The following is a 24,080-nucleotide window of genomic DNA, read 5'->3' on the forward strand; positions in this document are numbered from 1 at the left end:
TCTTTCTTGTGATCAGCAAGAAAAAATTGACAAAAGCTTCTTCACAGGTAGAGAAAAGCTCAAATAAGCAACGTAGTTGGGTAGCAAAGCAATATAGGGCATCAGTAGAAAAACTTGGCAGATGTCAGAGATGTTCCTGCATCAGGCACTCCATAGGTAAAATATTTTTTGATGTCTCAGGAACCCTCTTCCCAGGCGGGTATGGCTCAGATACCAAACTAGTCACAAGAGAAGAAAAATAGTTTGAGCTTCATGAAGATATGCTGAATCTTCAGAATATGTTCTTTATATTTATAGGGGCTAAGTTTGTGAGAATGTTGTTATGCCTTTGTTTTTTACATGTGCTTGTACCTAATAGATCAGAACAGTTGTATTGACTCAGGAGAGCAACAGCTTTGGCTTTTAACTGTTTGGTTTTGGCTGAAATTGCATCTCAATTCCAATTATCTTGACTTTTCTAGTAATTATTTTTGTTGTTTCAGCTTGGGTTGATTCTAATATTTTCATAAGGGAAAGCCCAAACCAGAAACATAGCATATGTAGCTCATGGTAACCCTCACAGAGAGCTGACAGATTTTTTGGGGATTGTACCCTACCTTTACCTCCACCTTTCACAATTTGCTGGTTATTCACAGCTTGCTCTACTACTGGATTCAACCACCAAGACAGTTGGGGGGAGTGTGCCATATTGCAGTGCTTCTTAGGGAGAGCCTTTACTGCAACATCCCATTCCCGCAAAGGTCAGGGGCCACATTCTCCTGGCAGGAGACCTGCCAGAAGAGCTTGCTCCGTGGTCAACAACAGGTGGAAAAGATTAACTCATTGAGAGTCATGCCCCTTAGCCCACCAGGGGTCATGACATCGAAGACATGGTCTGTTGTCATCAGTGAACAGACAAGCTCCAGTACTGGATTTATTAGGTACATCACAAGGCACTCCGTGAATTAACATTTTCTCTCTCTGTTTGGCAATTCCCTAGAGCTGATCCAGCCAAATGAATTAGAAAAGTGCAGTTAAACTTCTTAGTGACTGAAAGACGGGTAATTTGTTTATTTACTAGGGCTAAATTTATATGTCTTTCTTCTTGAATTGTCTTTGCTCTCCTGATGATAAATTGTCTTTATTTTTTTAAGACTCCGTTACTCAAGTGAATATACTAGCTGAATTTAAGCAGCTCACTGTGAATATTTTGATGTGTTATAAATTCATTCAGATATTTGTCCAGATCATGATCTTTAGAACATCACACACAATTCTACTTCCTTTCTGATTTCTAAAGATTGCAGGGATCAATGGAGTTTGGCGCCGGTTTTGGTGGCTCAGGTTTGCAGCATGACCTTGTAATTGAGGTCACTGCAATATCAATGAAATTCAGTGCAGGACTACATCACCATTCTTATGGGAGCTCTTACAAAACCATGCTGGAACCTTCCACGCTGGCTTTGTTTATTACCCTGCAATAACCTTCTCCTGTGTGGGGAAAGAATTTCTCATGCCTAGATAAGAAAGCTAATTTTCTCTCCCTCATCAACATCTTATTTTACTCTTTTCTACAGGGAGTAAAAGATGGCTGATTCAAGCCCAAGCTCTGTTGAAAACAAGGACAAAATTCTTGACTAAAAGGTGAGTTCTGAAATGCTAGGATTTCACCCAGGAAGCAGAGGGATGAAGCTTGTGCTGCTCAGAAGAGTTCAATTCAGGCTATGTTGGAGTTGAACATCTTTTATTTGATAATACTTTTCTAACTTGTTAGAACATCACAGGTCTGAAAACACGACAAAATCAGTGTGTCTGTGGGCCTTAAGCATTTCTCTTTGAAATGTCAGCATGGCACTTTTTGAATCTCAAGTCTTCAAGGACTAAATGGTGTGTCTATGTTGGGGCTTTTAACACTATGGGAATGTTTTGCTGTCTCTGTAATCATTTGCAATTAAATGTTTCACAAAAACATAACTAAAGCATAGCATATAAGGCAGTGTTTGGGAAAATCTTTCATTAAAACAGAAAAAACCCTAATATGCATACTTTAAACCACTGGTTAGAAAGGAGGCATCCCTGACAATAGCTGTCTGAGCCAGTTTCTGTGCTTCTTTTTAAAGAGCAGAAGTGCCATGTTACTAGAAGTGAAAAACAAAATGATGGGAAAGCATTTTTCCAGCTGTCATCACTTTGTTCATATTACAGTACCATGTACATAGATAGTTACAACTATTGCTTAGTTTCCTTATTGTTTGTTTAGATCTTTTATATAGCAACAATGTAGAGAAAAATATTATGAAAAATTAGAAAAAAGGGTTCTGATAGAAATCCAGGTATTAACTGGGTGACTTCAGATTATGACTGTATCTATATGATTTCCTTCTCCCAAGTAGAAAAATTCAGGTTCATTAACCATATAAAGAAATTATTTAGGCTTGGCCTTAAGCACTTTCTAGTGGAATACAGGTATTGCTATAAGACACAATAGTGCAATTATATTTGAAACACTCCGTTTTAATTGTTAACTGTAAACATATTTTCTTCTTCCCTTCCGCTGATACTACAGATAATGAGCGTGGTCTTTTTAGTTAGTTCAAAACCAAATGGCAAGACATCTCATGGAGAGAAATTGTAAGTACAAAATTTGGGCATGGCTGTCTCTGGGTTTTTTGGAGGACACAAGACTGGACAGCCAAGAAGATGAGGCTAAAGTATAGAGTTTATAAACCTATGTCTATGTCATCAGCTCCAGGAGGCATGTGATTACACCAAACTATTTTTTATTTAAAAAAACAAAAATCCCCTGAAAAAAGAAACCCTTTAAGATTTTCAAGAAGGCTTGAAAATATGGCACAGAGATTTCTGTGCTGTTTAGGAAATCCTGGAAATAATTCTGTGCATTTCTAGGGTGTGCTTACTGATTACACCTATACATAAACTAAAGGTAAATGGGTTTATCCTCTGGCTCTGAAGCCAGCTGTCAAAGAATTCTACTTGCCTATGCCATTATCATCTTCTGCAAATGTCCTCAGGCTAGCTAAGTCCTTAGCCATGCCCAGGAGCTTTATGAGAGATTTCTAATTGACCTCGATCAAAATAGTGATTGCCCTAACAATTTACTTGTTCAGATGATTAAATGTTAGTGCCTGGGAAAGCTACCTGCCATGATTTCATTTACTAGTAGAGCACTAGTCTCTAAGATCTCTGCTATCCAATACCACTCCACAGAAAATTTTCTGTCTGGAAATGTTATGGGTCTATGGCAGATCCAGCACATTGCTCCATTATTGAATATATTTTTTTAGGAAAGTGGCAGAGCGCTCATCTGTGGCCATAGTAGCTCCTGAAGGAAAGAAGGGGGGTTTTAATTCTGCACACTGTGGATCCAAATCACATATCTTTTGAGTGTTCTTCAAACACTGTTTCCTCTGTTATAATAAAAAAAGTGCAAAATTTCATCAATTTTTAGAAGTTGTTCTTTAAGGAATAAATGTACTATTCAGAAGAATTGTGCAGGGACATGAATAGAAATAGTAGGGCAGTTGTGAATCATTATACCATTGCAAATAGATCTGTCTTGCCTTGAAGGTGTCACCTTCTAAGTGACGTAATTGTGAGGTTCTGACTTTCACATGGTCATTATTAGGAATGCCATAATACTCAGATGGAAAAGAAGGTATCAAGCACACAAAGAAAATTTTATGTGATTTCTCAAATTGCTTCTGTTTTGCACCAGAAAGAAAAAAAAAAAGAAAAAAAAAAAGAAGTTTTGATTATTTTTCATGAAAGAAGAAACCAACAAAGTGGCAGAGGAACTGCCCAAGAATGCACAACATCTCCTCAAGAGGAGGCTGTGAATCTTGACTTAGGTGAGGGTCAATTCCCTGATGTGAGCCAGACAAAGGAAGAAACCAACCTTGAATTTTACACATTACTGGAAATTTCCTTTGGAAAACTTATTATCAGCTCTTTAGTAGCTTCTATCAAGTTGTGTAAGCTAGTGTCTTATTTTTAAAATATTTTTCTTCATCCATGTTATCAGCAAGTTTCATAGGAAAGAGACTAAATGAGTTTCTAAGAGCAAAATAAACGAATTGACTAACTGTACAAAATTACTAACAAGCATAAAAACTTTAAGCTGAAATATAAAGTCACATTCATTGGCAGAGCCATGAGGAGTTCCCTTTTGAATTCATATTTAAGTTGACTTAGACTTCTGTCTTTTTCTCCAGAAACAGCTGTATAACACCTCTAAAATGTGTCCTCTCTTTCCAGCAACACAGCTAAAGCTATTTCCAGACTCCATTTGTACTGTCTCAATTGCTACCGTGTCCTTTCTTTGTATTTGATCAACACAGTTGTCTCTTGTCTATTCATGAGAAGGTTGTTAGAAAGGTACTTTATGCAGATCATATCAGACCATTTCAGACCTGTAGTGACTCTCCCTTTTCTGTTGGCTGTCTTCCTTTCATGGCTATCCCATTTTCCTCTTATTTATCAAAATGTATGTGGTTTTTTTGTTCAGATCAGCCAATGATCTCAATCACCACTTGCTAGCCTTTCAAACAAGAGCTTTGCAAGCATCACACTCAAAGATGGATATTTCTATGGTGCTACCTATATTGGGAGACAGAGGGATGTGACAGCTCTTGGGACATGGACTGCCCCAGACATTTCTAAAGATCTGTTTATGTGCTAATATTGTGTGGGAAAGTAAAGTAAAAAATGTAATTAATTTTGCATTTCTCTGCTTGATTCAGAGCTAGACCACTCCGCTGGAGAATTTGCTAGCGGCTTCACTAATTGAATCAAATTGTACAGACCCATGAACTGGCGAAGTGCTGACTTCAGTGCCACTCCAAAAAGGATAAAAGTTTTTTCCATCTGCAATTCTATTGCAAGATCTGAATCCGTATTAGAATTAATCATTCAGAATGATACATGAAACATCAGCAAATATGCTGGATGGCTCTGCTTTCTACCTATAGTATGCAAAACATTTCAGAAAAAAATCATTCTGATTGAAATTTATGTTATGATAATGACAGTAATAAACTCATTAGAGGAAGGATAAAGGAAGGAAGAGACAAAGGAATAATGATAGAAAGGAAAAGACAAGTGTTTCAAAAATCTATCTAAAGATGACTGTGTCTTCTGAAAATGGTATTTTCTCTTTGTTATTATTTTGCTGTTATTATATTTGATTAATTATTTACACTGCACTATATGTGTGCATACATTTTTCAGAAGTGAGGTATTATTTACCCAGTAAGTACTATGTAAATCAACTTGCAAGAACTGTTAAATATTTATAGTCTGTCTGGAAGGTTAGAAGAAGTGCAAGTTGTAGGGATTGTAACTGCATACTGATAACAACAGTATAACTGAAAACATAAACATTGCAGAGGTCAAAAACATTTACTGTTTTCAAAATTTTTTGCCTTGTCCCAAATCCCAAGATTTGAAAAAATACATTCTTTAAAAATGTATCTGTTACATTCCACTGGCCTAGTAAATTGTAGTTTGCCTCTTACAAAGCTTTCATGGTTGAGATTTGGTCTGAATTCTTTAGCACTTCAAAGCATGATTGAAGAGGAGTGTGTCAGTAATTTACTGTCTCTTTGCATCTGTCATCTTGATTTTCCTCACCATAAAGCTTTAAATCTTGGACCTGGAAAAGGTGGAAGCAAAATGCTTGTGCATCTCTCTCCTCTTCCCGCTATCCTTGCAGAAAAGAGGGGAGAATATAAAACTCTGAGCATACAACCCTCCTAAATAAGGACTGGTTTTTGTTTCAACATAACGCTTTCAAGAGTTAGCAGATGTTTCAAATTGGATCTTCTAAAATGCTGATAACTGTGCATATCTCAGGCTCCAATCCCTTCCAGAAGTCACTTTACTTCCGAAATATTTATAAAAAGACCATATGGTGAATCTGTTCTTTGAGTTGGGGGGGAAGGGAACATGACAATGCATCAATTTATAACTGATTTTCATTTGCTTTTATTATTGTTCAGCCAGTATTAACTTTCCACTAAAGCTACAGCATTCTTCACTTCCTAGGCTAAAATTATATTCTCACATTATTACTTTGAGCAATTACTGAATTTGTTGCCATTGGAAATCTCAAAAATAATAACCAGTAAGTAAAATGCATGTGAGCATGTGTAAAATACATACATTTTTACATATTTATCCTTCACTTCTCTAATTTACAGCTGTTTGCCTCCCTGCTGCTAAATTGTTCCCATGTTTTATGCCTAAACTGAGAAACTGAAGAATAGGCTGTCACTTGATGAGATCAGAGCCAATCCTTGCTTAATTACTTGAGAGGTGTTGCCATCTTTCTTGAGTCCCCTTTTATGTCAGGAAGCCAAGAAAAATGATAATAAATTAAGCTTCTCAAAGAGGGAATTAGGAAGATTCTTCCTAGCTAGGCTTACGTCACTTTATGTATATCAAGACAGCACTTATCTCTTAATGCAAATTTCTCGAGACAGGGACCTCTGTGTTTGTGGTGGGCTTCACACAACAAGCAACCGACAGAGACCTGGCCAATGTGACACATTATAATACACAGAGAGAGGCCAATTAGGTCCGTATGTCTGGGATTCCTTTCATCTAACTTTTGTCAGATAAAAGAGCTGCTTTGTCAAAGCAAAGCTCCTTTTCTAGTCCATGGGAAGAGATAAGCATCTCCAAAGGCAAACGGTTTCATCTATTTTACACACCTAATGTGGTGACCTGAGATGAACCATCCTCCAGAGGTTGGATGTCCTCCATGTCTCCCTGTTGCCTCAACAAGGAACCTCGATGGTTGGCTTGGACATACTCTCAGGCCAAGGAAGAAGAAATTAACCCCAGCCAGTCAGAAACAAGGGAAAAAGCTGGAGCTATCAGTCTGGCAGGTATACTGAGAGAATAGATATGGCTTAAATTGTCTATTACGTAGGACACCATGCTAGGTAAAGATCAGATGGCATGACACACCTGGTTTCTGTTTGTCGCTGACAATGTGGTGCTGTCTGGCCTCAACTGTTATGTAAGTAAGATTTTAAAAATAATAGACTAATAGCTGACTCCTTTATCTTGTGTATAAAAAGCGTGTAGGATCATTTTATAAAGAATGCTAGTGTTGTTACATTCATTCTTTATAATAGATCTTTCATATATTGGTTAATATAAGATAGTGGCATCATCGGGAAGTATTTCTCATCTCTCAGCAGGTTTTGTCTTGATAAGGCGATACATTCAGAACACCAATTCACACAGCAGATGAATTTTGATAACATACATGTTTCTTAGGAAAAAGTTTATGTTCAGAGTCAAGATGAAGTAAAAGTGATATCATAGTATATTTCATGTTATCAACTATGAAAGAAAGGATTTCAACACTGGATCTGTTTTTCAGGCATTCAATTTGAGGAAAAGAATTAGCATTGCAGAGAGAAAAGGGAGAATAGTGACTTTTTTCTTGTGCATTCATTGTCTTGAATCAGCCTATTGTCTGGGGCTGTACGTGTGTGGGAGTGCAATTCACTGGTGGTTGAATTCAACTCTCAGTTCTTTCAGCTGTGTTTTGAGGCTCCGATTTCCTATATTTCTCTCTGTAGTTTTAATAATGAGGGAGATTTGAGGACAATATGTTCTACATTTTCTACATTATTGAGCTTTTTTATGTCCTCTCCATAATAACAAAACAATGACTAAACCTCCACCAGTGTGAAACCAATGCATATCGTTAAGTGTCAGCACTAAACAAACCAAGAGACTCCTGGGAATAGACCATATTCCATATCTATACAATGAAAAAATGTGATATTCATGTAATCACACTAGTAATATCCCCACCTAGTACATTTTTAGTCCCGGAGACCACATGCATTGGTCCTGTGTTTCTTTAACCACTGGATCTGTTGGCATTGCCATAAGGTTGGCCTCTTTCCTTCATTGACACATATGTCCAGTTTTCCCTGGGTACGTGAATGTATTTGTGTGCAAAAATTCATGCATGCATGTAGAAATCTACAGTTAGTAGGTCAGACACTGACACATACCCTTTTTAATGGCTACCAGCTTTATTCAATAGTTGCCTGTGTTATATGACTGAAGGAGAAGTAAATGGCAGCTCGAGGCAGTGGTGACAAGAACACTGTACAGAACTAGGAGAATCTGATAAGACCTGACAAGATCCAGATAAAAGCAAGACAAAGCAGATTCAAACTAGAAACAAGCCACAAGGGGTTTTTTTAACCAAGAGAGTAATCAATGATTAGGATATTTACTGAGAAATGTGTTAAATTTCTCACTTGACTAGAGCACCCTATTAGTAAAAGTTCCAGTGACTGCTGGTCTTAAAGTCTATTCATTTAAACAACAGACTTCAAAATGAAACATTTAGGGAAATAAAGAACACTTCTTTAAAATTAAATGCCCATGAACAGAGGAACTGGTGAAGCCTGATAGCTGAGCAAATGTCAATAAAAATGAGCTAGAAAGACAGCAAGGTAAATATATTAGTAAACTGTAGAATGTGATCTGAGTGATGGATCTGAGGATTTTGCTCCTCCTTTGACAGTAAAGGTAATGCTACAGCTGTGTCCCTGGTTTTGCACTGGCTTGCCTTCATTCTCATGGATTGCGTAGTCCAAAATGAGAATTTCCTGATGGGAATAATTTAATAATATAAATGGCAGAAAGCTTGCCTGCAGAAGGGAAGAGTAAGGACTTTTGCCACAAGTATTTGCGGAAACATGAATTTATAACATAAATAGTCCATAAGAGCTCAACTGTTATCAAAATTAAGGAAGCTAGGTGTGCTTTGTGCTTCTGAACTGAAAGAACTGAAAAAAGAATGAACCTTGGTCTTTGCATAAAACATGTACAAAATATGTGCCATTCTCTTTTCCATGTTCCTACTTCCAGACAGATACCTTTAATGTCTTATTAGATGATTCTGAAAAAGGGAGATAATTTAACACAGCATAATACTTTGAAGAGATGGTTTTGAAGGGGTCAGTGATAAATAATGCATAATATCAATAGCTATTACATAAAAAATTATTCACTGATTTTAACTGGAATATGCATCTAACCTAAAGGTATTGTCTTGCCTATCCGATTCCTCTTTCCATCTCATTCATAGTTTCACACATTCTGGGAACTATACTGCAGCATATTAAGGTTATGTAGCTATGTTTATGAAAAACCTTCTAACTTCTTATAAATAAAGCCCCAAGCCCCATATGTAAGCCAGTAAACATCTTCTGATGTTCAAGAACTGAAGTGATTTTCCAAATATGTCATAAATTAAGTTCTCCCTGCAGTTTTCTGGGATGTACATCAGTGTGATATGTGCCTTGGGAAAGGCCACTCATATGGCTGTAATAATAGATGTAATCTTGGCCTACCCTGACATGTCCAGAAAGGAGGTTTACCAGGATTGTTCTGCATTGATCACACTTTAGGCAGCTCTATACTGTAATAAACCAGTGATCAGTGAAGAGGTAAATCACATGTTGGGAATCCTCGGGCCACAGAGATTTACTTAAACAAACAAAAATGTGTGTGAGATGTATGTACACAAATCACATTACTTCTAAGGAAATAGTGCTTCCAATATTGATGAGTAAGTAATTTGTTAGTTGGTGTAGTGTAAAGATTGTTTAGGAAAAGGGATTACTCCAAGTAACAGTGGCTCGATAATGCCAAACTGAAATCAGGCCTAGCAAGTCTGTTTTCTGTTAGGAAAGTCGTTTTTCATCCAGTTATAATTTCTGATTTGCTCTTCTTGAGCATTCAATCCTAATGTGTGGCTTTATTCTAAGTTTATTTTAATTTCACATGGATTCTGTTCTTTATGATGGTCTTTTCACTGTGCTTTTCAGAAGTCAACATGATCAGTCACCTTACTACCACCAGTTCGTGACACAGCTTTGAAATTAGTATGTCCTGAGCAAAGAAAAGCACAAAGAGAAGTGACTTTTATCATGGGAAGGCTGATACTGCATGGGACTGAAATATCTGCAGTCAAAGTTGGACTTGGAAAAAATTACCCTTGGATCATGCAAACGGTATACATGTAGAATGGGCTGTATAGCTGTGGGAGATGGTCCCCCCATTGCTGGAGGACCACAACAGCTACCACTCAGGAGAGGAATGACAGCTGCAACAAATCTGGGATCAGGATATATACTTCATGCAGACTGTGTCAAATTACACATTGGAACTCAGCAAGCATTTTTGCATCTCAGTAAAATTTTGAAGAATAAAGAATATGAAGGCTAAGGACTTGACAATAGCTTTCGTCTTGTGGAGTGAACAGAACTGGGATTTGGGAAACTTATGCTCAGTTCCTGCTCCTTTTGCCAACATGGTTATGTGGCTGAAAGCAAGCTCTTAAACTTATATTATGCCAGTGTTCTCCAGCTATCAAATAGACATGTGACATCTTAATGCTATGAGATTTTCTAAAAATAAATTCATTACTGAAATGTGCCATTTTCAGACATGGCAGCTGTAGGAATAAGTATCTTTTACTATAGAGGAGAGAACATAAGAATAAACTGGAGAACTTATCAGGGTTTTAGTTCCCTGCTTCTCAAAGCATGAGTGGTGACACTATCAAATGAACAAATGCCTATTTCACTTGTCTTCTTTTTAAAGTGGAAGATTAAATCACAGCCACAAAATATTCTGAAAGCATTATTTTTTTTCTAATTGATTTAAAACACTCGCTTTCTAAAGCTGAAAAGTTGCAAACAACATCCTCACTCTGATTTTTCTTAAAAGAATTCTGCACCATATGTAAGCTGTTAGGCATCTGTTTTGTCCTTGTGTACATGTCAAATCATACTCCAGTTCAGTCTTGATTGTCTTATTGTGGATTGAAGCCATGTTTTGCAAAAATGCATGATGCTGAAGCTATGCTCACTTACAGCCTTGCTGTTAATGCCACCAAAATAATTTTTATCAACTCCCTTGCTTCAGCAAACAGCTGACATTTCTTTTGGCAAAATGAACCACAATACTCCTGATCTGACGTCAACGAGCTGACAACAAGTTTGTAACAGATGAAGCCGTGTATTCAGTTTTTCATGGCTGAAATGGGTACTGTACACCCAAACCACATGTAGCATTTCTGCTTTGAATTGTAACAGAAGTTTTCACAATGTGAATAACTTTCTAGCTTTTCTATTCACATAATGATTTGGAGCTGGGAACTTAAAATCAATTCTTCTGATTTTGAAATAAATGGATTTTTAAAATATCACTGTTGGATATGTTGCATATCTGGTGTACTGGTCTCAGGTGGGAATTTCTTGGAAATTAAGATATTGTGCTTAAATTTGGTATTACACTTCTCTGGTAAATTTATTCACCAAGAGCTTTCTTATCTTTCTATAACTGAATAAATAGAAGTGAATTATTTAATTTTCATTTTCTTCCCTTAATGATCTATCTATTGTGATTTTTGCCATGTTTGGACTACTTCACTTCCATGGAATCAGCAGAATATTTCTATTGTCCTGCCAGGCCACCAGACAGGCTTTCATTTAAGGAAAGTTCGTTTTGTCATCTGCAGTCCTTCAGGTAGCAAAAATTGAAAGGCTTTTCTTAGTAATGAAAGTATATGCTTTGCCTGGAAAGTGTGTCCTAAAACATTTTTTAAAAGTCTTTAAATAAATTTGTACTTTGTGTTAATTTATTTATTTAATTCTTACGTGGGTCTAAGGGGTTCTAGTAGAAAAAAAGTTTATTTTAACTGTAGTCTGGAAGGTCAAATTCTAAGTATGCTTGGAAGAGAGGCTAATGCATCTCAGAGTTACTCAAGTTATTGTTCCAGATTTAAGGTCCATCTTACTCACAATTCCATCAGAGATTTGTCTGCAACCCTTGCTGATCACCAAATTTTGATGTATCAGTCTAACTTTAATTTTCTCTGCTGGTGCTTGGGTTACGCTGCACAATGAGCTCTTCATGAAGCTGCACACCATAAATTCCATATCATGGGACACAGCATTCACTAATGTTTTGTTGATCTTGCTGTTTCATCTATTGCAACTGCATAGCATTTCCCACAAATTTCCTCAGACGTAGTCTTCATAAATTACTTACTCATGATTGTTTTCATCTTACTTGTATAATGGACCTCGTTCTAACTCTTTTCAAGTAATCTTGAACTATCAGAAATACATGTTGCCCATCAGGAAACTACCCAAATAACATTGCAACCAGCTTCCCCTAGGAGATTGCCTGTTCTCAATAAGCAACAGGAGTAATAGTTTAGGTGTAATATCTCCACAGTGCAAGTTCTGCGTATCAAGGTGATGTATACATTTGTATCGAGACCTTCCTCTTTTCTGAAAACTTAGGAAGTCATCAACAGTGTTTTTAAAAAATATTAACTGTCATACATAAGCCTGGCATAACTCAGCTTTGTCTAATGTCTTTTTCTGGTCTGGGGATCTAGAACTATATGAAAGCTGCATCTGTACACTCGGCTGAAAGTAATCTGCACTTTAACATTGTAGAACAATGAGAAGAAAAGTGTGTGGCCATCACTAGTCTTAGGATGCTGAAAATCATAAAACTAGGACAAGCTGAAAGGTCAGAGCTATTTCTCAGAGATGTTGGTGGTAAGTGGGAGTTGCTCTTTGGTTTTGTTGCAAGCAATAAGGGTAAAACATCCAGAAATGGACCAACGTGTTTCTGGAAAGGTAACTGTCTGCTTTTTAATGGGGCACGTGATTTGATTTTACTGCCTTGGAAAACTACATCGTCTTTTTAAATTGTCATTTGCCTCTGATCACTTGGTAGAAATGGACAACAGAAAATGCACATACGAACATGAACATTTAGCTGGCTTCTAAGCTGCATTCATGGGACCCTGAAACACATGTGAATTCATACCTTGGGTTATTCTCAAATCCAGAGCCTCTGAGGGGTTAAGGACTGCAGTTCCAAAGGCAACTGAAGGGCCTTTGTACCAAGCGTTACTGGCCTGTCTAGATACAGAATGTTGCGTTTAATGATTCTGCCTCCCACTTTATGGAAAATTCTCCTATTATTTTTTAATTATTGTTTTTGACAGTATTCAAGCAAAAATGACCTCAGTTTTTCAGAGAACCAAGCACATAACTAAGCACACCATATGTGTGCTTGGCCACCAGTTAATGACATAGCTGCATAATGGCATAGCTGCATAAACAGGGCAGAGGGAGGAGGTCAGTTTGAGAACAAAAAAATTATCTAAAGGCTATGATCTTGTTTATGAACAGATTGATTCATGTAAATTCACTCAAAGTTGAGAATTGTTTAACGATTCTGTTATGCAAACAAATCTGCTTTACACATTGTTTGCAAGCTATCAGTGTAAGTACTAAATCCTCATCCTACATGGCTGGCTATGTAAAGCACATGGCATGGCTTTGTTCCTTGGTTAGTAGATTTACGCTGTAGAAAGTGGTTTTGCTAGAATATCAAGTGACTTTTTATGATTTCACTGCCAAAGTTCTTGATATAAACAAATCACTGCAACAAGCTCTAAATATTCATTAATACAGCTATTAAACATAGACTTCCTGCTTTCAGATTGTACTCTAAGTGTAACTGAAATACATTTTTATGGGATATTAATGATTTTTTTTTTAAAAAAATGAGGATTCCCTGTATTTGCTGTTGGTGTAGTGTTAACCTGCCTTACCAGATGGATTTCACCTGCTCTCATATTTTCCAATGTAATACACTCCATGTCTGCTTTTGGTCCTGTCTTTGTTTAGGTCTCATCTACATTGTGTATTGCTATTGACTGCAACAAGCAATAACCAGATTCATAGTTGCACCAGTGCCAAATTCCCCTGTTGAATTCCTGACCTGATGGAAAAAGGAAATATAAGCATAGGTTTCAATAAGGGCAAGATTTATAAGTTTAGGACAGATAATGAATGTTACAATTTAAACCTAGGTTGCTCATTCAGGTGGGAAGGAGGATTGAACACAGAGAACTGGGAGTATATGAAATACTAATGACACTGCTTGAAGAGCTGCTTAGCATTTGCTGCTGAAATCAAGACCAGTATAGTGGTGTCAAACCATCGTTTTTATTCTGTATAAGAATTCAGAGTGCTGAATGAGGTGCCCAGAAGTCTTTATATGTACATAACTATCCCCTAGTCCCACTGGCAAAATAACCCTGTTGTTCCATTGAAAATGTCATGCGAGTGTGAGTGTATAAACGCAATGAAAGGTGAAGGGCATTACAGACTAAACTATTATAATACCTACCTCTGTCTCTTACAGATAAACTGTTCTGCGCCAGTCTGACTGGCAATGCTTTTATTTTGTAGTATTTCTGTTTAATTTTATGTAAGAAAAGACAGCATCAGCAGAAAGATTTTCATAAAGAGAATGACTGGGCAGATAATGAAGGCTACAGAGCATTAGTAATGCTCAGAAGTCTCAAACGGTCCTTAGAGGAACGAGAGTTTCATAACAGAGTCTGAATGTGTCTCAAACATCATGCTGACGTTTGTCACCAATGAATTTCCCACACCGTGGGAGTTTTAGAGAATGACTTACTGGCTTATTGGCCTTCTCAACCCATGCATGCAAATCCAAAGAGACAGATTCACTACATTTTTGCATATCCTTAATATTCCAAAGCCTTAGAAGTCAAATATTGCTGTTCACAGGTTGGTAAGCATACAAACGGGAGAGTGAAGGGAAGGACTGGCAGCACAATCAAAACAGAAATTACGAGACAGTTCATTGTAGACCAGCGTGTTACGAGGGAGCACAGAACAAATAAGTCATTCAGAACCAAGTGCCTTATTCTGGAAATGAAGATATTTTAAAGGAACAACTATGGTTTTTTAGTTGTGAGTTACCTGATGGGGATTTTCATTCTGTAATTTTTAAGCAGTGGAGAAACCTGTCAGAAAGAATACCTAAAGCTGCTGTCTTTGCCATTTTTAATCTCAGATTGTCAAGAAATTTTAGTGTTGAAAAGCTCTTCTTCAAATATTTCTCTTTCCTTTATGAAAAATTCTATTCCTTGTTCATGGTGAATTATCATGGCCTAGTGAGCTGTCCTCTGGAATATCACCATAGGATGGGCACATGGAGAGCCTTCAGCTACCAGCAGAACCACAGCCGGGCAGTTATCCACCGAGTTCACATACTGTCAGCTATCTGAAGATTATTGATTTCAGGGAACATTTCAAAGCTGCGAGTCAGCTGTTGGATGGTTGGCTTCTGTTCAGCCCACTGATCCTTTCCCTCCTCGCATTATCCAGCAGCAGTCTGAAACCAGTTCTCCAGGCTTATGGTTAAAAGTGCATACGTGTGGGAGAGACGAGCCTTGGTCAAGAGTGGATATTAAAACTATTTCTCAGGACAGCTGAATGGAGCCTGGATATTTTGACCTGGACTGTTTTAAATGTTTGTATCAAAATGTACTTTTCATTATAGAATGATAGAATTGTTTAGGCTGGAAAAGACCTTTAAGATCATCAAGTCCAACAGTATTGAAAAAGCCTGACTTTTTTTATTCTGTGATCTGTTTTCTGGTACTATTTTCCTATGTACTAATTGAGACTTTTAAAATATTTCATTATTTAAATGAATATGCAGTAATTTTTGCTTGGTTTCCACGCTTCCTTTTGTGTGTCCCTTCCCAAGTTTTTCTATTTTAGAAGACAGATGATGAGAAAGGCAGGAGTAAAAACTAAAAACTGAAAGATATGTACTAGTTAGATTAAAAACTTCAAAATTCTTTTACTGATCAGAATGAGAGGAAAAGATGCCCTGGGTAACATAGTATCCACATTTCCACACAAATTATTTTACATGTGAGATAACTTTTTTAGCATAACAACATCTGTTTGGAGGACCCATGAAACTTTGGAAAAGAAATGGCACAAATACCTGAAAATTAAATCCCCGGTGAAGTTACTGTCTTCAATGCAGCTGAGTATTTGCCATCTCTATGTAGGTCTATTATACAAACATAAGAGTATTCGCTAAGGGAAATCAGGTGGATTTATTTATACTTTTGTAGGCAAGTTTGTTTCTGCTTGGCTGTTAAGTATTGCCAGGGTTCTGTGAACTTGCAAATGAGTGTAGGAAACATATGCTGAAAGGCTTACAGGGCAGAGAGATAGCGTCAGGGAAAGATGAACTGGTCACAGACAGCTCAGAAGATGAAAGAAAGATAGCAACATGTAGATGGCTCTCCTGGATGCTTATAAACAGATAAAGAACAAAGCAAAATATAAATCAGTGGCAATCAGGAACACAAGTTTCATTGTCCGCTCCTAGAACTGGGCATCTCAAGGACAGTCATGTCTCAACAACTGTACTGACAGTGCGCCACAGCAAAAGCAGCCTGATGTATGCCAATGCTGTTTTATTAGTGATGCTAGTACCATTTTTCTTCATTTGATGTATTGGGGGTTAATACTAGGTGAGATTTTTCAACCTATTTAACCATGAGTTGTGAAGTTGGTTGACCTTTGACTGCTAAGTGCTGACAGGGTCCTGTGAACCCTGGAAATGATAGCACGATGTTATTTTACTGGTGAGGTGCAAACAGATAAAGAACAAAGTAGGACATAAATCAGCAGAACCAAATCAGTGCATTCCCACTCCAAAAAAATTTGCAGGAGGAGAAGAAAAGACATGATCCATGATTATTGTGCACATTGGGAATCTGTCACAGTGATAAATTTGATATAAAAAATGTATTGCTTCAGGAACTGGGGAGGTTGTCAGTAAATACTCCAGAAACCAGGAAGTGGGCAAAATTGTACATCAGAATTTATGTTTTGCAGGGGTAAATGCATCCAAGAAAGACCTGTTCTTGCCATGTCTGAATCACATTTTGACACCCCATTTCTGGTGCAAGAAAGTTTCTGCAGGTTTTTTACAGGATATAATGTTGGGGAGAACTGACAATAAATAGCACCGAAAAAGCGGACAAGTGTTGGCCTGATTCATCTCTTTTTTAATTTGATTGGTGTTTCTGTACTAGTAACAAGGATTTAGAAAGCCTGAGAGACAGCCTTGAGCCTGAGAAATAGCTGCATGCTACTTGAGCTGCTACAAAAAGCTGTATGCAGAATTAATGCCTAAGGAAAAATCTGCTTCAGTTTCAGGTGCCTAGCCACCTTGTGGTTTCATAAATTTAAGCAAAAAGTAATCAGCTACTATTAAATAACTGTTTCTTGATCCGCCACGCTAACGATTAAAACCATTACATAGAAAAATAGGTATTATTTCCCTCATTTTACAGAAGGTGAAACCAAATATGAGAATGATTCAATGGATTGATATGAGTACAACCTAAAGGCACCAAGGAAAATATCAGCACGCTGCTAAAAGCCAATGCAATCCTGAAAAATGGGCATGAAGAAATATTATGTTAAAAACTGGCCTCGTGGTTGTCCTTAGCACAGGGAAACATTTAATTTCTACTAAAGCAATGACAGGAACACGATGACTGACTCGGTACCTTAAGATATGAGTTTCAAAGCATCTGAGTGACATCTAGGAGCATATTGCCATCAATATTCAATGCAACACAGTTATTCTATTATCTTGTTACTGTAGAAAATGCTGTTTCCTCTCAAGGCTGTTCTAGCCCTTAGTACATAACCATGCTTATGTTCTAGCTTGTTGGGTCATCTACTTGTCTGATCTCCAGGAAATATAAAAACGTTCCAGCAAGTCAGGGTCACTGTTTATAAAGCAAATTTTTTGTTCTTGCCTGAAGCTATTTTCTGTTTTGGACTTGGCCTGGAATAAATACTTCTTGCTTAGGATTTGCAAATACAGCTATTTCGTGTATTAGTTCTAAGAACTCCAAATATACAATATATAATTCTTGTGCATAATGGAGGTGAACATTTTTTTCTTGACAGAACAAATATAAAGGTAAAGGACACATTTTCTGATCATTTAGTCACATAGTATCTCCATTTATTTTGGGAAGCTGAATAACAGCCTTTTTTTTTTTTTTTTTAACCTTTTCTCAATATATTCTTCAGCTGTGGTGTCTCCAAAAGGCTTGGTCTCAAGATAAATGATCAATTTAGTCACCAAATTTTGCACGTAGAGGGGCCAGCCCCGTAACTTCAGGTACTGCATATAATTAATACAAGAAATATATTTTTTGAATATATTTAGATTTTGTCAGTGCATTTTTGTTGTATTTTTATTATTAGTTTCGGAGAGGCTGGGAAAATGTATGGGACATATATACATTTTTCCATATGTGGTTTTGCTGTCGGGTGTGTTTGTGTTCCACAGATTAAGACAAGAAACCTGAGAGAAACTGAGTAGTCCATCAATCAAAATATTAATTTCCAAGAAGCCCCAGACAATATACAGTTGTGCAGATGGGAGAGTATATAAATCGGACAATCACTTTCTGGTGTTTCATTCTGTGTATAAAGATTATTACTAGCAGAAAAGAAAAATTACACAGGGCATGCAAGATACAGAGGTAATACCAAGATTCTGATTATTTTCCTGTCTTTCAGCCTTATAACTTTTCTGCACCTGTTGAACTATGGTGTGTTATATTTCCCACCACCTGTCAACAGCTACTGAATATGCCACCCAAGTGTTGATTCATCAATGCTTTCAGTAATACTGCTGCTGTAAGAGATAGAAGAAGAAGACGTTGTCAGTCTGCATGGAAATAAAACCAGACTAGTTGAATGAAACATTTTCATCTGATTTATACTGCAATACTTCCTTTCCTTCACTGAGAGAAATCACCCTGCTTCTGGCTGAAGTTGTGAACACAGGCATGAAATTCAAATTTTTGGATTAAAATTATCAATGAAACATTATATAACACAAAGTTCCAACTTTCTTAATTAGTATCTGTCATATTGATTTCTTTTTAGCAGGGAAATGTTATGTGAGGGGAAGCTAGTAACACATTTGATGTGTTAATTAATTTCTATTGTAACACCTCCTGGGAGCTTATGGGCTGGTAGGCATTGGTTACTATCTCAGTACTCAGCTCTAAACACAAGGAACAACTTGTGAATAAGGATGGATGACAGGAGGCATATCAAGTTCAAAGATTATGGAATGCAGCATAAAAGCAGACAGAGGAAATCAGTTGTACTCTATAAAGACACAAAGCCACATGTGGCTTTGAGTATTCCTCCCTGACAGACAGTTTTGAAAAGCCTCTCTAGGACCAAAGACCTCTCAGTGTTTTCCGTACACTGGTATAGTTTCTTGTCTCACCTTTGCCTTTGCCACCAAAGGCAAAGACATGCCTTTGCACACACCAGGGATCAGTCTCCAAAGTGAGGTTCTGGGCCATATGGGTACTGTCTTATTTAAATATAAACCACAAATGTATCATCTTTGCACAGGATGACACCCTTGCTGCCCAAGATTACTCCTCCATATGAGTTATAACTCCTCTGCAACACCTGGAGCAGGGGGAATAACATCCACCTCCTTTCATTTCCATGCACTCCCGTATTTACACTCTTCTTCCTCTGATCATTTTCACAGTCAATTCTTTTTATCGTGCACAGCTCGAAATGTCAGTTTGTCACTGAAGAACCTCCATTGTCTGTGGGGTGTCGCTCAGGCTGTGTCTAAATGCTTTTGATTTGGCATTAGAGAGAGAAATCCTGTCTGGCTTTTCCTGGTCAACAACAGTGCTACCAGCCAGCAGCTGACTCAGTACCTCCACTTCCAGACTGTGAAAATGAGTCACCTACCCTGACTGCAAGAACACTTTTTGATAGTTCAGGTACTGAGTCCAGATCTTATCAAAACCATGACTCTCCTCAACATTTGTACTCTTTAAAGCACTATACTTTTCTCAGAAACACCAAAAAATTTGGTATTGTTTTAACATATACCCATAAGATGGAGTTTTCCCTCCCTAATGAAGAAAGATTTTCAATTTTAGGCTAACAAATATGATTCCCACTGGGGCATCTGACAATACTTACAAAAATCCTTTACTCAAATGTGGCATTGTTTGGAGCTAGAAAGTTAAATAGCTTAAGAAAAGGAAAAAAAAAAAGAACCATGATTGTAAAAATTCTGGTTTGTAAGATGCATTTGATCCAGATCACATAGCTAAATATTTAATATTCTCATCCTTTTCTCATGCAAAAAAAGTAGGTTAGAAAAAATCCTTGGAAATGCATTAATCTTGGAACCTTAAATACTGTGTGTGTTGTGAAACTAGCTCTCTACAATCAAAGTATATTTCTCTACAGTGTTTGAGGAGTTAGTTAGTGGGGTATCTGATGCAGAACCCTATGTGTTCACAGGTAAATGAATGGAGATCTGTTTTTAAATGTCCTTAAAAATGATTTTATCTATATCTCACTAACTGACCTATATCGTATTTTTTTAGTGATGTGAACTTCAGATGATCTGTTCTAATTCACATCAGTTGTGAAGCATTTAGCCAAAACCAAACCTGGTTTACCAAGATACTTTAGATTTCTTGATAGGTAAGAAGGGATATACAAGTCTGTGGCTGATATAAATGTTATCCTAATGCTTTCATTCCAGGGTAGGTACAACTCACCCAGGTTACCTGTAGAGTAATAAACTATTCTTAAAATTGATCAATGGAAAAAAATATAATCTGCTTGGATTGATCTTCAGTATTCCGATATGATCTTCAATAATCAAATATAAAACCAATAATTTCAGTTTTAGAATAGTCTTGAGATTTGGCATGTTTTCATTGTGATTCTCACGCATTCTTTGATGATAATGTTAAAGGTCCTTGCTGAAAAACGTATTTCACTACTGCGTAGTCGGTGTCTGAGTTATTGTGTGTGCAGACATAACCACAGAAAAGTGCCATGTGCATCCTACACAGAAATGGGAGGGGATAGGTAAGTCCATTCATAAAGTTATATATATTTATGTACATAAAGTTATATACATGTATACAGAGTATTATGGTTACTTCACCTGGCACAGAGATGTACCTGTAAATCAAAACAATTGTTTAAGAAATAGCAGTGAGAATTTTTGATTTTCCTTCATTTAGTGAGTCTCTAGCAAGGTACTGGAGGATAATGGACAAGATATTCCTTCGTTTAGTTGCCTTAAATTTCTTCTAATCCTAACTGTTCCCTTGATCAACCCTATAATTTATTTAATATAATTTGTACTGCAGTAATTACTAGATCCTTCCCTTGAGATATGTAAATAAATGTGAAGTAAGTCTGGGGGATTATCAAGAGGTCTGACATCTAATTTTCCATTAAAATGAAGTTTATAGTGACCCAATGTGGTTTTCAGCCCAGTGCTCCAGCTTTATGATTATCAACCACCAAGAATCAATACCTGGAAAACTTTATGCCTTTTATGCCTTTAATTTTGTATTGTGAAAGACATACTCTAGGGTCCAGGACAGCCTGCATTTGGAATCAGTTAGTCAGCAAACCTTGCTGTTTACTGCTTCATAAACCAGAGTCCCATACTTCTAAACAGTGAAGAATAAATGTGAATACAGAAAAGTCAAGACTAAAAAAGCATAAAAGTAACAGAAACCTAAAAACAGTAGAAAAATTACCAAATCTAATATGTGTTTATGAGTTACGCCAAGCTGCATTTCAGACAGAACTGCGTCTGTGGGTACGTTAGTCTGAGTTGTGCCATGAGAGCAGTACATGATGAGAAAAGATTCCTGGAAGGTGGGTTACAGCTCTCCCCACAGCTGAGTGCTTACACCCCCATTGCACATTGCCAGTGCTTAATGCAAGTACAAAGAGCCTGGGTTTCCATCTGGGCTGTGAAAGTTATCAGAACTTCCTCCTCCCTCAGTGTTTATTTTCCTCTGTCATGATATATTCGCTGGTATACAATACCTGGGGCTGACCTGTAAGTGGGAGACAGTGCCTCACATTGGGCGGGTCAATAAAAACAAATTTGACAAAGAAATGACCAAGCAATCTCATTACGGACAAACTATTGCTGGCAGTTTCAATGATGGTGGTAAAGTGAGAGGAGGCAACAGATTTAGACAACAGGGTCAGGCTTTTGTCAGCGAACTCTGATCAAGTGTCTGAAGGTCCCAGATAACCTCCTTGACATCTGAGCAACAGGAACAATATGTAAATGAAGCAGTGAAATTAGAATAAGCAATAATTAAAACAACTTAGATGTATAAGTGAACACAACCCATCAGAAGCTTTCCTAAAGATACCTTCCATGTAACAGAGAGCATCTTTCCATCTGAGTAAGGATTTTGGGACCTGCTTTACATTTACACTGAGACTTCCTTGTACTGCTTTGTCAGGGAAAACCAGCCTCTTCCTTTACATAGAAAGGAGAGTAAGAAGGCCTTAGTGAGAAAGAGATTTGCAACTCTGATGCTTGTTTCTAGAAAAAAACCCTGTATATTATACTTGCACTCCCAAGTATGTTTCTGAGACCTCTTCAGTGAGCCTGAGCTCAGCAAACAGCTCAGGTTGGACCCATCTGCAACCTTCCCTGTTGCCTGGGTTCCTAGCTGCAATTCGAGCTTCTCAACAGCTTCTCAGTCTGTCTTGCTGCTGTCCTCAAAACCTACTAAAAGCTCCTCAAACATTATTTTAAGACAGCGGAATAATCAAAAATAACTTGTAATATCTAAATTCAACCAAGGATTGAACAACATGTAATTGTCTTTGCTTGCAGCTCATACTTAACCTCTCTGTACCTCAGAGTTTTTCAGTCACGCTAGAATGATTCAAAACTAGTTTCAGAATGAGTGAGACAGTAATGGCAAGAGCACAGGTTTCTTTAAGAGAAAACAGACAATGCTCACCCCTCACAAACCCCTGTCCAAAGATCACCTACAAAAAAGCAAGCAAACAACACTCCTTCAAGATGTAACCCCTTATACCTGTATTTAAACTTGAACTGTAGGGTTACGTGTAGCTCTGCAAGGTTAACCATTAATATCAGATGCTTTTCACAACAGCCAAATCAGCATCAGTCTTGGGGTCATAGTTAAGGCCCAGAGAATAATTCTATAAAAATGGCACTCTTTTTTGATCCTTTTTTCCATTGCTTTATTGCAAAACCTGCTGTTTATTTTAAGTTCTAAGCTTAAACTTAGTTTATTTCACACTGAATAAATATAGAAGATAATATTCTTCAGGCACCTTATGGGGCAAGTCCTTTATGACTAAACCTCATAACAAATTAAGCTTCTAAGCTGTTTTGCTAAGACTGAATATCACAGATATAGGAACGGGTATAGGAAAGGTAGCTACACACAATATATGTATTGCACATCATTGCATACAATTGATACTAATGCTTGTGGCCTGCTAACGGAACTGCTTTTGCTGAGTAATAAAATTGGTTTTCACTTTAGTGAGAAAAAAAAGCTGCAGTCAATCAGCTGTGCCACCAGACATAAAGGAAGGTGGCGAAAGGCTGAAGTTTACTACCTGTGGAGTGCCTGCAGAGGCACACAATTTGTCCCCTTGGTTCGTTTTGACAGCATTCTCATGATAGCAATCCACAGTTTATTTTATGTGCTATACTTCTTTATTCCTCTCAGATCATGTACTCTGAAAGTTCTCTCCCTTCTGTCTTCAGGTAAAAGATATTTGTCTTACCTCAGCCCTTTGGCCTAATGAAGACCCTTTTCTTTCCAGCAGGAAGTTTAAGAACTGAATTAATATAAGGAATTTCAAGAACATCTCTCAAAAAGATGAAACCCACTCAGGGTACATTATAGGAAATAATTCATCATTCCACCTCTTGTATACAATCAATAACACTAAAAGACTGTCTTGTCATCTTATCAGGCTACATAGGTTTTAGCAGTTCCTTTATTAAGCCTGGAAAAGAAAGCAAGGAGAGAGGGATTCTTTGAACATCCAAACACAGTGTCACACTGAGTGTGATCCTGACACTGCCCAGGGAACCTGCTATCCTTTGTTTACAGATGGAGCTGTGATAACCGAACAGCTCAGATGGAAGGTCATCCCAGAGGACAAGCAGGGGGTTCTTTTCCATCATCCCTGAATCCTGGAAGTGGCGGGTTTGACCACCCTCAGTATCCGGGCTCTCTGTTAATTTCTACTTTTCCTGCT

Source organism: Egretta garzetta, unplaced genomic scaffold (genome assembly GCF_000687185.1).
Source record: "Egretta garzetta isolate BGI_Z169 unplaced genomic scaffold, ASM68718v1 scaffold15, whole genome shotgun sequence".
NCBI lineage: Eukaryota > Metazoa > Chordata > Aves > Pelecaniformes > Ardeidae > Egretta > Egretta garzetta.